Raw genomic sequence first — 13,256 nt, 5'->3', positions numbered from 1 at the left:
ATGAAACTAGAAATCAGAGCAAAAACAAAACAAAACTCAAAAAACAAGTAAACAAAAAACAAATATCCTGATTAAAAAATGGACAAAGGACTGGAACAGACATTCCTCCAAAGACATACAAATGGCCAACAGATACATGAAAAAATGCTTGACATCGTCAGTTACCAGGGAAAGCAAATCAAACCTACAATGAGGAATCACTTCACACCTGTTAGGATAGCTATTATTGAAAACACTAAAGATAACAAGTGTTGTGGAGAAATTGGGACCATTGTATGCTGTTGGTGGGAATGGAAAAGGAAGTAGCCTCTATGAGAAACAGTACTCATATTCCTCAATAAAATTCAAAATAGAGCTGGCATATGATCCAACAATCCCAATCCTAAGTCTATACCCAAAACTATTGAAATCAGAATCTCAAAGCATATTTGCACCCCATGTTTACTGCATCTTATTCACAAGAGCCAAAACATGGAAACAGCCCAAGCATCCACCGACAGATGAATGGATAAGGGAAATGTGCTAGGCACATACAATGGTATATTATGCAGCTTTTATAAACCAGGAAATCCCGTCACTTGCAGCAGCATGGACGAATGTGGAGGAAGTTATGCTCCGGGAAATAAGCCAGTCGCAGAAGGTTCCACTTATCTTCTGTATCTAAAATAGTCATGGTCATGGAAGTAGAGATTGTGAGAGTAGTTGCAGGAACTGAGGGGTGAGGGGAATGGGGAGTTTTTACCGAAAGGGTTAAAATTTCAGCTGTGCTGGTGCACAGTTTCTATAGATCTGCTTTACAACATAGTGACTATGGTTAAGAATACAGCGTTGTGTGCTTCAGAACGCATGAAGAGGGTATCATGATATGTAGCCATCATGAAACATCTTCTGAATAAGAGATGGGGAGGTGCATGGAAAGCGGCAGATGTTGAATACATCTGTTACCTTGCTTGCGGTGACGGAATCATAGGTACATGCATGTGTCCGAACTCATCACACCGCACCCATTAAATACGTGCAGCCTCGGTAAGACTGTTAAAAACGAATGCTATTGTGAATGATACTGTTTTATTTCCGTTGTGTTTGCAGGATTTTAGGATATAGGACTGCATTTGGTTTTTGTATGCTAATCTTGTATCCTCAACCTTGCTAAACTCATTCATAATACTCGTATACTACTTTCTAGATACCGGAGGATTTTTTATACATAGAATATGTCACGTGTGGGATAAAGAGTTTTGCTTCTTCCTTTACGACATCTGTGCTTCGGTTTTCTTTCCAAGCCTCATGACACCGGCCGGAACTTCCATTACAATGCTAAATAGGAGTAGTGAGATTGAATATCTTTGCGTGGCGTTCAACCCTTGTGGGAAAGCATTCAATTTGTCAATATTGAGTATGAATTTTCCTATAGAGCTGGAAGTGGACCCTTCAGTGTTGATATGACTTTCTCTGAGTCTAATTATGTAACAGAAAAAGCTGTTGGGCTTCTGCTCAATGTATTCTTCCATCCTGGTGGGATTCTCCCAACAGACAGACTACACCGAACAAAGGAAGGCTGGTTATGAGAACTTGATGTGATTTCTTTCTTCATCACGTTCAAATTCTATCTTACTGCTGATGAAGCAAATCAAATCCACTTAAACCATGGCCCCCCCAAAAAGCTTCCTTTTAATCCTCTGCACCAGGCTTCTTATCTAGGCTCGTTCCCAGGTCTTCCCAAAATACATCCTCCAACCAACAACAAAAGAATGAAACATTCTTCTACATTTTCCTTCACGAAAGCAAATATCCACTATTAAACAAAAGTCAAGGCATTGACTGAAAATGCGCCTGGTTATAGTATCTTTCAAATTTGCACTAATAAATTGATCTAACATATTTTTAATAGTTCACAGGGAGCCAATACCTTCAAAATGCTTCCTTTCACAGAATTATTTTGTTTTTGTGTTTTATTTTTGAGAGGGACAGAGACAGAATGTGAGTGGGTTGGGGCAGAGAGAGAGGGAGACACAGAATCCGAAGTGGGTTCCAGACTCAGAGCTGTCAGCACAGAGCCCGACACGGGGCCAAACTCACGAGCTGTGAGATCACGACCTGAGCCGAAGTCAGACGCTAAGCCACTGAGGAACCCCTGGAATTATTTGTTTTAATTCTCTATGCTGGAATAAAAAGAGCGATTGCATATTCCAGTAGGACTCTTTTATATAAGTTTATTTGTTTATTTTGAGATAAAGAGAGAGCATGAGCAGGGGAGGGGCAAAGAGAGAGGGAGAGAGAATCCCAAGCAGGCTCCACACTACCAGTGCAGAACCCTGAGAGGCTCAAATTCACAAATTGTGAGATCATGACTTGAGCCAAAACTAAGAGTCAGTCACTTAACCCACTGTACCACCCAGGCATCCTCTGGTAAGACTCTTTGAAGGCTCTATCAGAGCCCCGTCAAAACATAAAAGTTGTATTGCATTGCTGTATGGGCACCTGGTCCTGTGGTCTTCAGTAGATCCTTAAGCACCTGCCACAGTAGAATCATGCTTTTGCAGGTAACTGCTTTGTTTTTGTGGCTCTAAGGTCACTCCTACTTGCTCCAAGTTCATTGTCTTGACTTTCTTACCTCTTCTCTCTCTCTCTGTCTCTCTCTCTCTTTCTAGTTTTATTAAGAAATAATTGACCTTGGGGCACCTGGATGGCTCAGTCGGTTAAGCGTCCAACTTCAGCTCAGGTCATGATCTCACGGTTCGTGAGTTTGAGCCCTACATCGAGCTCTGTGCTGACAGCCCAGAGCCTGGATCCTGCTTCAGATTCTGTCTCTCCTTCTCTCTGCCTCTCCCCTGCTCGTGCTCTTTCCCTCTGTCTGTCTGTCTCTAAAATAAATCGACATTAAAAAGTTAAAAAAACTGTTGACCTATAACATTGCATAAGCTTAACATGTTCAGCACGATGATTTGATACATCAGACTAAAAAGCTTCTGCACAGCAAACAAAACCACCAACAAAATGAAAAGTCTACCTAGTGAATGGGAGAAAATATTTGCAGATCATATATATGATAAGGGTTTAATATCCAGACTATATAAAGAACTCAAAAACCTCAATAGCAAAAAAACACCCGCAAATAATTCAATTAAAAAGTGGGCAAAGACCTAAATAGGTCTCTTTTTCAAAGAAGATATTCGAAGAAGATATTCAAACGGCCAACATGAGATGACGCAATGGTGCATGAGATGATCCTCAGCCTCATCATCGGGGAAATAAAGATCAAAACCACATTGAGATACCACCTCACACCTTTCCGTTGTTTCCACCTCTTGTTGTTGCACAAGAGACAACAGGTGTTGGTGAGGGGGTGGAGAAAGGGGACCCTCGTGCAATGTTGGTGGGGATCGGTGAATCGGTGAATTGGTGCAGCCATTCTGGAAAATAGCATGGGGGTTCCTCAAAAAATTAAAAATAGAACTGCCACGTGATCTAGAAATCCCCCGTCTTGGTATACATCCTAGTGAAAATCACTATCCTGAAGAGATACCTGCGCCCTCACGTTCACCGCAGGATTGTCGACAATAGTCGACATATGGAAACAGCCTACATGTCTATTGACAGATGACTGGATACAGAAAATCTGCCCTAGTCTCAATAGTTCCCATCAGCCATCTGAGTCCCCTTCTCTTAACAAAACCCAAGAGGCTTAGCTGTATAGCTAAGGCCCCAATGGGCTGCTTTACATCTTTGTTCTTTTCCCTCACTGATTTCGAGAGCAATCTAAATGGCATATTTTTCTCTGTTCTTGTCTATTTATAACTGACATGTTTTCAAAGGTAAAGCATATTACTATTTTGAATACATTTCAGATGCCCGGTAAGTTTAGGTGAGTTTTCAATGAAGTCTTATTGTTACATGAAGATTTGAATTGTGCCTGGGCCCATCACCCTTTCATTGTAATGATCTAAGCAAATACTCCAAAGTGGTAAATTGCCAGTAAGAAAGAATTTCAGTATGATATCCATCACCTTGGCATCGTTTTGAGGAATGAATGTTCAATCTTCGGGTGTGAAAGTAAAAAGGGGATGAGCTGTGGAAAAATGAAAATGGCCATGTCACATGTTGCCTGGCTTGGAAGGCATTTTGATTAACGCAGCCCCGTTTAAAGAAAAAAAGTCATTCAGCAAATACACAGTAACCAACAAGAAACACTTCTATTTTCATATGCTGCAATGGAGATCGACTTATTCATGTGGAAACCCAAGTTAGATAAAACATGCTGTTTCTCCAGAGAGATGGGAAGCAAGGATTGCTTTGTGCAAATGTCCTGAAGGGGGATTCCCGGGTTTGCCCTAGGAGTAGAGATTCCTGACATAGCCCTGCAGTACTGAACCAAACCAGACAGGAGGAGGAAGTAAAAGTCAGGCAAACAGGCCAAACACAATGAGATCCTGTCAGGTTCATCAAGAGTGGATGAACAGGAGTGGCAGATGTGGGTACAATGCAGTAGGGTATAAAAATCGAGTCATTCCTTTATACTTTCCCATAGATTTCTCACCTTCCTGCCAGTCTGTCTCCACCTACTGTGTGCTCCCCACTCTCTTAGACCAAACATCCTAAATATCAAAGAAAGATGTGTAGGAAGTCAGATTTCCAGCAACTTACCCAAATGTGGTTTGCTGTAAGTAATGGAACCTGATGTGTCACGAAAATCTGTGGAACTATTTCAAATTCCTCTCCATCTTGGGGGTGAGTGGGGATTGTGATGTCAGGGAAGCAGATGTGCCGTTGAACCAGGGAAACCAAGGTGTCAGTGGGGCTGTGGCTCTCAACAGCTGTGTAGAATGTCACCTCCCATCGCTGATTCTGCAGTTCGTCTATAAAGAACATAAAGACACACCTCTGGCAGGTTTGTCCGAGGATTGACACTGGAGTGCATGTAGAGTGCACATTATATGGTAGGTAGCAGGTGTCACCCCCCCTCACACTCTGCCAGTTTCGTCTGTCCACAGGAGGATATGGATGAGAACCGGCCTTAAATAGATCTGTCCGGCTTCAGGGAACACATCAGAAGCTTGACCTCTCTCAGGAACAAAATGCCGGTATAATATGAAAGGGGTACATTTATTACGTGGAGAGATCGTTAAGCGTCCTGTGACAGGCCAGCTTCCCATTACTGAGAGAATTTCAACAGACACCTGATTCAGTAGGCGAGAATGTGACTTTGGCTGACCCATTGAATCAGATGAATTCAAAATTCCGCTTGATTGTCCATCCTGTAGAGTCTCTTTGTTTTCGCTTTTTCGTTGTGGTGGTGGTGGTGGTGGTGAAACACATCAATACTAACATTGTAAGTATGGTATATGCATGGATGTGAACACGTGCAGGCATAGGTATGGCTAGGTATAATATACGCATAGGCACATGTAATTTGTAAAAGGGGGGGGTGAGTGTGTGTGTGTGCGTGTGTGCGCACGCACAGGCGTGCATAAGTGTGAGCGCTTGGAGGAGGGGATAACGGGTATGGGGAGAGTTCAAATATGGAAGTAGACCTATCTAAATAATACTCTGTTCATAATTTACCTTGAATGTCTCATTTAACATCACCCAGTTCTTCTGTCAAGTGAGGAAAATAACATCTGCTTGGCTACCGTCACAAAGAAGACAGCAAGGAGGAATTAAAAAAACACCTTCACATCCATTATCTCTTTCAATCGTAGCATCCATGACAATGTTGAAATGATAAATGTGAAAATTACCCTTTAAACTTTAAGGCAAAGTAACAATGCTGTATCTAGAAATAACTATTTGGTTTTAAGATTCGAATTATGATTAATGTGTTTATCATTTTCCTCAAATAGGAATGGGAGGTGAAAGTATGGTGTCTTATAACCAGTGAAGGTTTCCCACCTGTCGCTAACTGTATTAACTGTCACCCAGCTGTGCGTCAGCTCTAGAATTAACAAGCAAACTCCAAAGACCCAACTAGAAATACGTGCGTGTGCGCATGTGTCCACGCATGTGTGTGTCTTAATTTTCTCACGTTGGTTTTCAAACTCTTCCAACCCACACGAAATTATCTATTGTTATTCAGAACAAACCTGCCTTCTTGTTTGGCAAGATTGCCTCCCTAAATGTCAAACCTATTAATTTTATGCTATATTTTCTGTCTCATCGTGTGGAGTGTTGTCTCTGCGAATTAGCATTCTCTTCTCTGTTTTCACGAGACAAATTCTTCTCCCTCAAACATGGATTAATTCTTGTTACTGAAGTTCATTGCCAGAGAAAACCACATTATAATATTTCGATATCTATGTGAACTATAAACTAGCTTCATTTTAGTATATATTTTGTAATTGTTCATATTCCTTAATCTTGTCAAATATCTCTAAAATATTGACATAAAATCACTTTCACTCTAGATAAGAAGTTCCCAATTCAGCATTAGAGTAATATGGGAAACTTTATTTATTTATTTATTTTCTTATTTTCCATTCATTTATTTGTTTATTTATTTACAGTTTTATTGAAATTCCAGTTAGTTAACATATGGTATTATATTAGTTTTAGGTGAAAATTTTAGTGGTTCATCACTTCCCTACATCACTCTGTGCTCATCACAACAAGTGCCCTCATCACCTATTTCCCCCAACCCCTCTCCCCCCTTCCTTCTGATGACCATTGGTTTGTTCTCTATACTTAAGAGTGTTTCTTGGTTTGCCTCACTCTCTTTTTTCTCCTTGTTCATTTGTTTTGTTTTGTAAATTCCACGTACGTATGAGTGGAATCATATGGTATCTCTCTTTCTCTGATGTATTTCGCTTAACATAATACCTTCTAACTCCACCCATGTAAATGCAAATGGCACGATTTCATTCTTTTGTTTGCTCAGCAATATTCCATTGTGTGTGTGTGTGTGTGTGTGTATCACATCTGCTTTATCCATTTATCAGTCGGTGGACATTTGGGCTGTTTCCATAGTTTGGGTGTTGTTGATAATGCTGCTATAAATATAGGGGTGCATGTATGCTGTTGAATTCGTATTTTTGTATCCATTGGGTAAATACCTAGTAGTGCAGCTGCTGGGTCGTAGGTTAGTTCTATTTCTAACTTTTTGTGGAAGCTCCATACTGTTTTCCATGGTGCCTTGCACCAGTTTGCATGCCCACCAGCAGTGCAAGAGGTTTCCCCTTTCTCAACATCCTTGCCAACACCTGTTGTTTCCTGTGTTGTTGATTTTAGCCCTCCTGACAGGTGTGAGGCTATATCTCACTGTAGTTTTGGTTTGCATTTCCCTGATGACCACTGTTGGTGAGCATCTTTTCATGTGTCTGTTGGCCATCTGTATGTCTTCTTGGGGAAAATGTCTGTTCATGCCTTCTGCCCGTTTTTTAATTGGATTATTATTCATTTTGGGAGACGCTGAGTTTTAGAAGTTCTTTATATATTTTGGATACTAATCCTTTATCAGATATGTCATTTACACGTATCTTTTCCCATTCCATACGTTGCCTTTTAGTTTTGCTGATTGTTTCCTTCACCGTGCAGAAGCTTTTTATTTTCATGGAGAACCAATAATTTAGATTTGCTTTTATTTCCCTTGCCTGAAGGGACATATCTAAAAAGAGGCTGCTACAGCCTGTGTCGTAAAGGTTACTGCCTGTGTGCTCCTCTGCTACCTGGGAAACTTGAAACAATTACCACAACCTAGGCTCCACTGCGGACAAAAGAAATCAGAAACTCTAGAATATGGGACACGAGGACCTGTTACTGCTATTTTCTCTAAGCTCCATGAGAGGATTCAAATGTTCAGCGAGACTGTAAACAACAGCTCCTCCAGAGGGATGTCAAGTTAGCAAATTCCTCACAGTGTCCTCCCCTGAGCCAGCATTCAGTGAATACGGGCAATAAAGAGGACTGAATGAAATCACAGGCGTAGATTGTTTACCAGACCCCATCTTTAAGTATTAGTTGCTATTTTGTCTAGCATCCCTCATGCATGCTTAATCAACACCAAGACTATGTCATTTACTACAGACAATTGAAGACTAAATTTCTGCCACAATTCGTGCCTTCCGACTAGAGCGAGGCTTTGCCAGGGCTATACTCAAATCAATAACGTCAGCTCCATTCCAAGACAGGCCTCCACATTCCTCGGCTGCTCTCAGGGAGTGGTGCTAGGACGTGGGGACTCAAATCCCAAGGATGCCCCTCAGAACTTCTACACACAACTGCACTGCAGGGCTCCTGGGGATGCTGTCCATAATTTTGAGAAATCTTGGCTTTATCACAGCTTCCCTTTTTTAAATCTTCTTATTAACCTAAACACTTTTTATTTTGGAACAAAATGCCTTTGTTCAGGCCCCCCCCCCCACCGCCGCCCCTATCCCTTTCTCTCTCCTTCTCTTGGAAACATTTGCCTTCCTAAGTCTGTGATTTAACCACGACGCATATCAGAATCACCTTTGAATGATTCAAAATTCATATGCCTGATGTTATTTCTGGAGATTCTGATAAAAACTCGGTGGCTGGAGCATAAATATAGGTTATTACCTTTAGAAAGATGCCTCGGTGGGTCAGATTTGTGTTCCTGCCTAGTATTTCTTGCCACAAATATACATCAAGAGTAGATACCCAAAGCATGCGTCTTCGAAGTGAAAGCCAGAAAATCTACCTTATGCACATCACATTGGTATATAAGACACATCCCAATGTTACTAAAACAACATATAGAATGTGACCCTAATTTTTTAAAAAGAATAACATACTTTATATACCTATGAATATGCAGATACTACATATTGGGATCAAACAGGCAATTATGGCTTTTGTGTATGGAAGAATTTTCTCAACAGCCTAAAGTCTCCAAAGAATTTGGTGTTTTAATAAATGTTATAGCTGCAGAAGCTGCATATGAAGCAAAAATACAAAGTTTTATAAATGTCTTATAAAAGTTTCAGCATATTCTTCATTTTTACAGCCTGGATTTCAAAGTAAATCATCATCCATCCCGAAAACCTGAGAGCTAGAAATCAGTGGTGGAATACAGCTAGTACTTTTCATCACGGTTATTCATTGAATTATGAGTCACCATTCACCGAACTATCATTACCTGAAAATAACAAATCACCCTGTCACAGTGGGACTGCTTTTGTGGAATCTCCATTTCCAGTCTTTTTATGCTGAAGATATTTTCGGAGTCCCCCATTTTACAAAATAATCCGACGTCTTGAGTGAATGATGTTTGCTATTATTAAAATAATTATCCACAATAATGTTTGCTCTGATTCATTGAATTTGAATTGTGAATAAGAGACTATACAACCTGAGATTAGGCCAACATAACATAATAACTGCTTCGCCTTTTACAGAAAGTGTCAAGGACCAGAATCTCCAGTCCCCCCCCAACCCCTTACCACCACCCTTCACCTCCTTGCAAACATTTGGACATGGCCCCACTTTACTGCTCTGATTGAGTTAACAACTGGCCTGATCTAGAAAGAGGCAAAGCGTGCTGGCTATTCAGTTCTTAGATCTGAAGACAACTCTAAGAGCACTTGAGGGAACACCTTAACTGGAGGTCACCCAAACTTCCATTGAGATGCCCAAGGCTCATGTCTAAAAGACAAGCCCCGAGGCTCCTGGCAGATGCTGGGTCTGCAAGCCAACACACGTGCTCGTTGGGGCTTCAGGCAGAGCGTGCCAAATGACCCTGGGCAACCCAGCTGCTGGCCCCTAAAGCTGCCTTCTCCAGGTCGAGCGACGCTACTGAATTCCCAGCTGTTGGCCGCATATGTGAGCCCTGATTCAAAACCTTTCCAAGTCTACCGTTTCAGTACCTCTCTGGATAGTGTTTGGCCACACCGAATGGACACAACCCTCCCCAGCTGGCGATAGAAGCTGACTCCATTATTCAACTCTGGAGGTCAGCAGAGCTGAAGGTGAAACTTCCTTCTGCTACACCTTCTTCTCTCCAAGCGTCAGGCTCTTCCTTCCTCCTTAAAACAATGAAATGGTGACACTTGGATCTCAGGTTTGTGGCAGGAATTTTATAGGCCCATATGCACACTTAATAGTTCTGGGCATAAGCAAACGTCTAAATTTTTAATTAAACAAATGAAAAATAGTAAAACAAAAAAGCTTAACTTAATCGTAATGCTTCTCTTCGTGGCACCTGATAAATCACATACGTGAATGAAATGGACGGAGTACTAATCCACATAGCGCAAAAATAACTCTTCCATGCCATCTTGCTTTCAGGATATGGTCCTTATGTCTTTAAAGTCCCCCATCCTATGCAATAATACATTTTGTCAAACTTACCTATATTGAAATATGGTTAAAATATTGAAATATGAGATCATTCGAGTGGTAATCAACATATGGAACGATGAAATCACCATGAAAATTCTCAGAAGAAAAGGTTCATGTGGCAGGGTCAGCCACCAAGACCTCTCGCTGATCAAAGGAGAGACATCCGGCTAAGACGGGGATTTGGCCAAAGAATTTTTTACACTATTGGAAAAAAAAAAACACTTTCTGAATCAACTAGGTGTGCCGGCCTAACCTACAGCTCTCCACCACACTCTTGGACACAGGTTGGAGGCTTTTTGATTGATTACAAATTAATAACATAAGTCATGAGAATTCACTGCAGACTTGACTTGTCATATTTAATATCTGTTGTACTTCTAAAATCAGACCTTAAATGTAGGGAAAGGGTGTGGGTTCCTTCTGCTGTTTGTGTGCTTATCACAAAAATTTAAATCCCCGGGTTATATGGTTACATATTCCCGTGTGTGTGTGTGTGTGTGTGTGTGTGTGTGTAAGTAACTACTCACCTCAGCCCATATCTATAAGTGCTTGCCAATGTTCCCAATACATTTCATTACTTTGAGGTGGCAAAACAGACCCTGCTTAGACCCTGCCCCATGACAAATGTGTTAAGCCTTGAAGTGCCCCCACCTACTAAGCTCAAAGTTTCTTGAATTTCCATGAATGTGCATGTAGGGCAAGGACGCGGGTCACATCACACGTCAGCATCAGGCCCAGTTCTGTAACTCCAGGGTTTGGAGGTTTTCGAGTGACAAGGCGTGACAAGGGGGAACACGTTATGTGCTGTTCATTCTGAGCGCGGTCCTTTCTTCTGACTTTCTCTCTCTCTCTCTCTCTCTTTTCTCTCTCTCAGCCATTATCTGTTTCCTATTCCTCTCCCTTTGATGATAAAGATTGCCTAAGTGGGGCCCAGGGAACTCCCAACCGGTGTTGTGCCTCACACCCGCTGCAGGGAGAAATAGAGAACAGATGTGAGTGCAGGAGGTCCACAGAGGAGAGATCGGTCGGCTCTGGACACGAGTCAAGACCAGACACAGGCTTGCTCAGAGACCACAGGATGATCCAACTAGCTCATCATGGATCTCGTTCTTGACCAGGGTCCCCCCCTCATACCTGAGGTTTCCTTTGCTGGCTCATAAACTAATAAGGAAAAAGGGGTAAGATAAAACATTTGTTCATTGTGGAACAAATTATGTCTGACTCAGTATACATCTGGCACATCTGGGATAACTGTTTGACCCACCCTTGCTTTGCTGAAATCCTTAGCAAACTCAACTCGGAGCCTATCTCCAGATCCTCTTTTTCCCCATCGGCTTCTTCAGTGCCTCACACCGGACTAATGCAGGTCTCAAAATTGACCATTTTGTTCCACATTGTTCTGTTTCTTGGGTTGGAGTGGATTAAGCCCACAAAGAAGCAAGCGTGTTCAAGGTCATATTCCTGAATTCCTCAACGAAGGCTCATATGGCATGGGGTGGAAGTCAGGCCGTCACTAGGTGGCCAAGTAAAAGTCCATTAAGCTCCTGAGCTCCAGTGGGTGTGTTTGTAGAGTGATGGAGTTGGAATTATATGGGCTCTCGCAGGTGAGTCTTAACGTTTGATTCCAGGGATTTGGGCAGTCTTTAGTTTGAATCAACAGTTTATCTTATTTCGAGATTGTAAACAACAAGCTTTTAAGTATTTGTGGTAATGCTTTTTTATTGCTGCATGTATTTACTGTATTTTTACAGCATTTTGAGTGGTAGGTTTTTGATAAATAACTTTTTATTTTCTAGCACTCTCTTGGCATTTTCTCATTACTTCATAGCATAATGACTTGGGTTTTGATTGTGACGTTAATTGGATGTTATACTAATAGTGTATTATTCACGGAGCTCTTTAGAAAAGGAAAGTTGAATTTATAAACATGCATTCACTTGTTAAATGGAGACTGTGCACAAAATCATATAGAAAATGTTTTTTAAACAGAATTATTTGAATTCAAATACTGGTTTGATTTTCTAATTTCTTTCCTTTTGGGCAAAAAAAAAAAAACCCACGTTTTGTTGCTAAGTGTTTTTCATAATCAGTTCCTATTATTTTTTAATTTTTTATTTATTTTTTAACGTTTATTTATTATTGAGAGACAGAGCATGAGCAGGGGAGGGACAGAGAGAGAGGGGGGGACACAGAATCCAAAGCAGTCTCCAGGCTCTGAGCTGTCAGCACAGAGCCTGACACGGGGCTCGAACCCACGAACTGTAAGATCATGACCTGAGCCGAAGTCAGATGCTCAACCGACTGAGCCATCCAGGCGCCCCTATTTTTTTAATTTTCTAAATTAAGTTTATTTATTTATTTTGAGAGAGAGAGAGAGAGAGAGAGACAGTGTGAGTGGGGGTGGGGCAGAGAGGGAGGGAGAGAGAGAATCCTAAGCAGGCGCCACACAGCCGGCTGCAGAGTCTGATGTGGGGCTCGAACTCATGAACCGTGGCATCATGATTTGAGATGAAATCGAGTCAGACACTTAACCGACTGAACCACCCAGGTGCCGCATCAGTTCCTGTTCTCAATGTACAATTTCTAACGGCAGAATTCATAATGTAATTACAATTGATGCTATAAAATATTTTCCTATCTTTTTATCTTGATCGTTTAAATTAACTCAGGATAACTTGATGTGTTCATCATTTAATGTTTGAACATTATAGCTCAATCATTGTTCCCACTTTCTTACTACATTCAGTGTATGTATGGTCCACAACTTTAAAGGCAAGATAACTGATTTGAATTATAAGATGCAGTTGGAAATTGAGGCGTGAAGCCCAAGAGTGAGCCAGGGATAAAGGTAGACTTAGAAATCAAAGCACAATGTGTCTTCACCAATGGCATTAGTTGTAAGAGTGTGTGACATGATAAAAAGATTAGAAGATAAAATCCCATGTTCTGAGGCCAAAGGAGCA

Source organism: Acinonyx jubatus, chromosome B1, assembly GCF_027475565.1.
Source record: "Acinonyx jubatus isolate Ajub_Pintada_27869175 chromosome B1, VMU_Ajub_asm_v1.0, whole genome shotgun sequence".
In the NCBI taxonomy this organism is placed as follows: Eukaryota; Metazoa; Chordata; class Mammalia; order Carnivora; family Felidae; genus Acinonyx; species Acinonyx jubatus.
The sequence above is the reverse complement of the archived record's forward strand: the minus strand, read 5'-3'. Positions refer to the sequence as shown.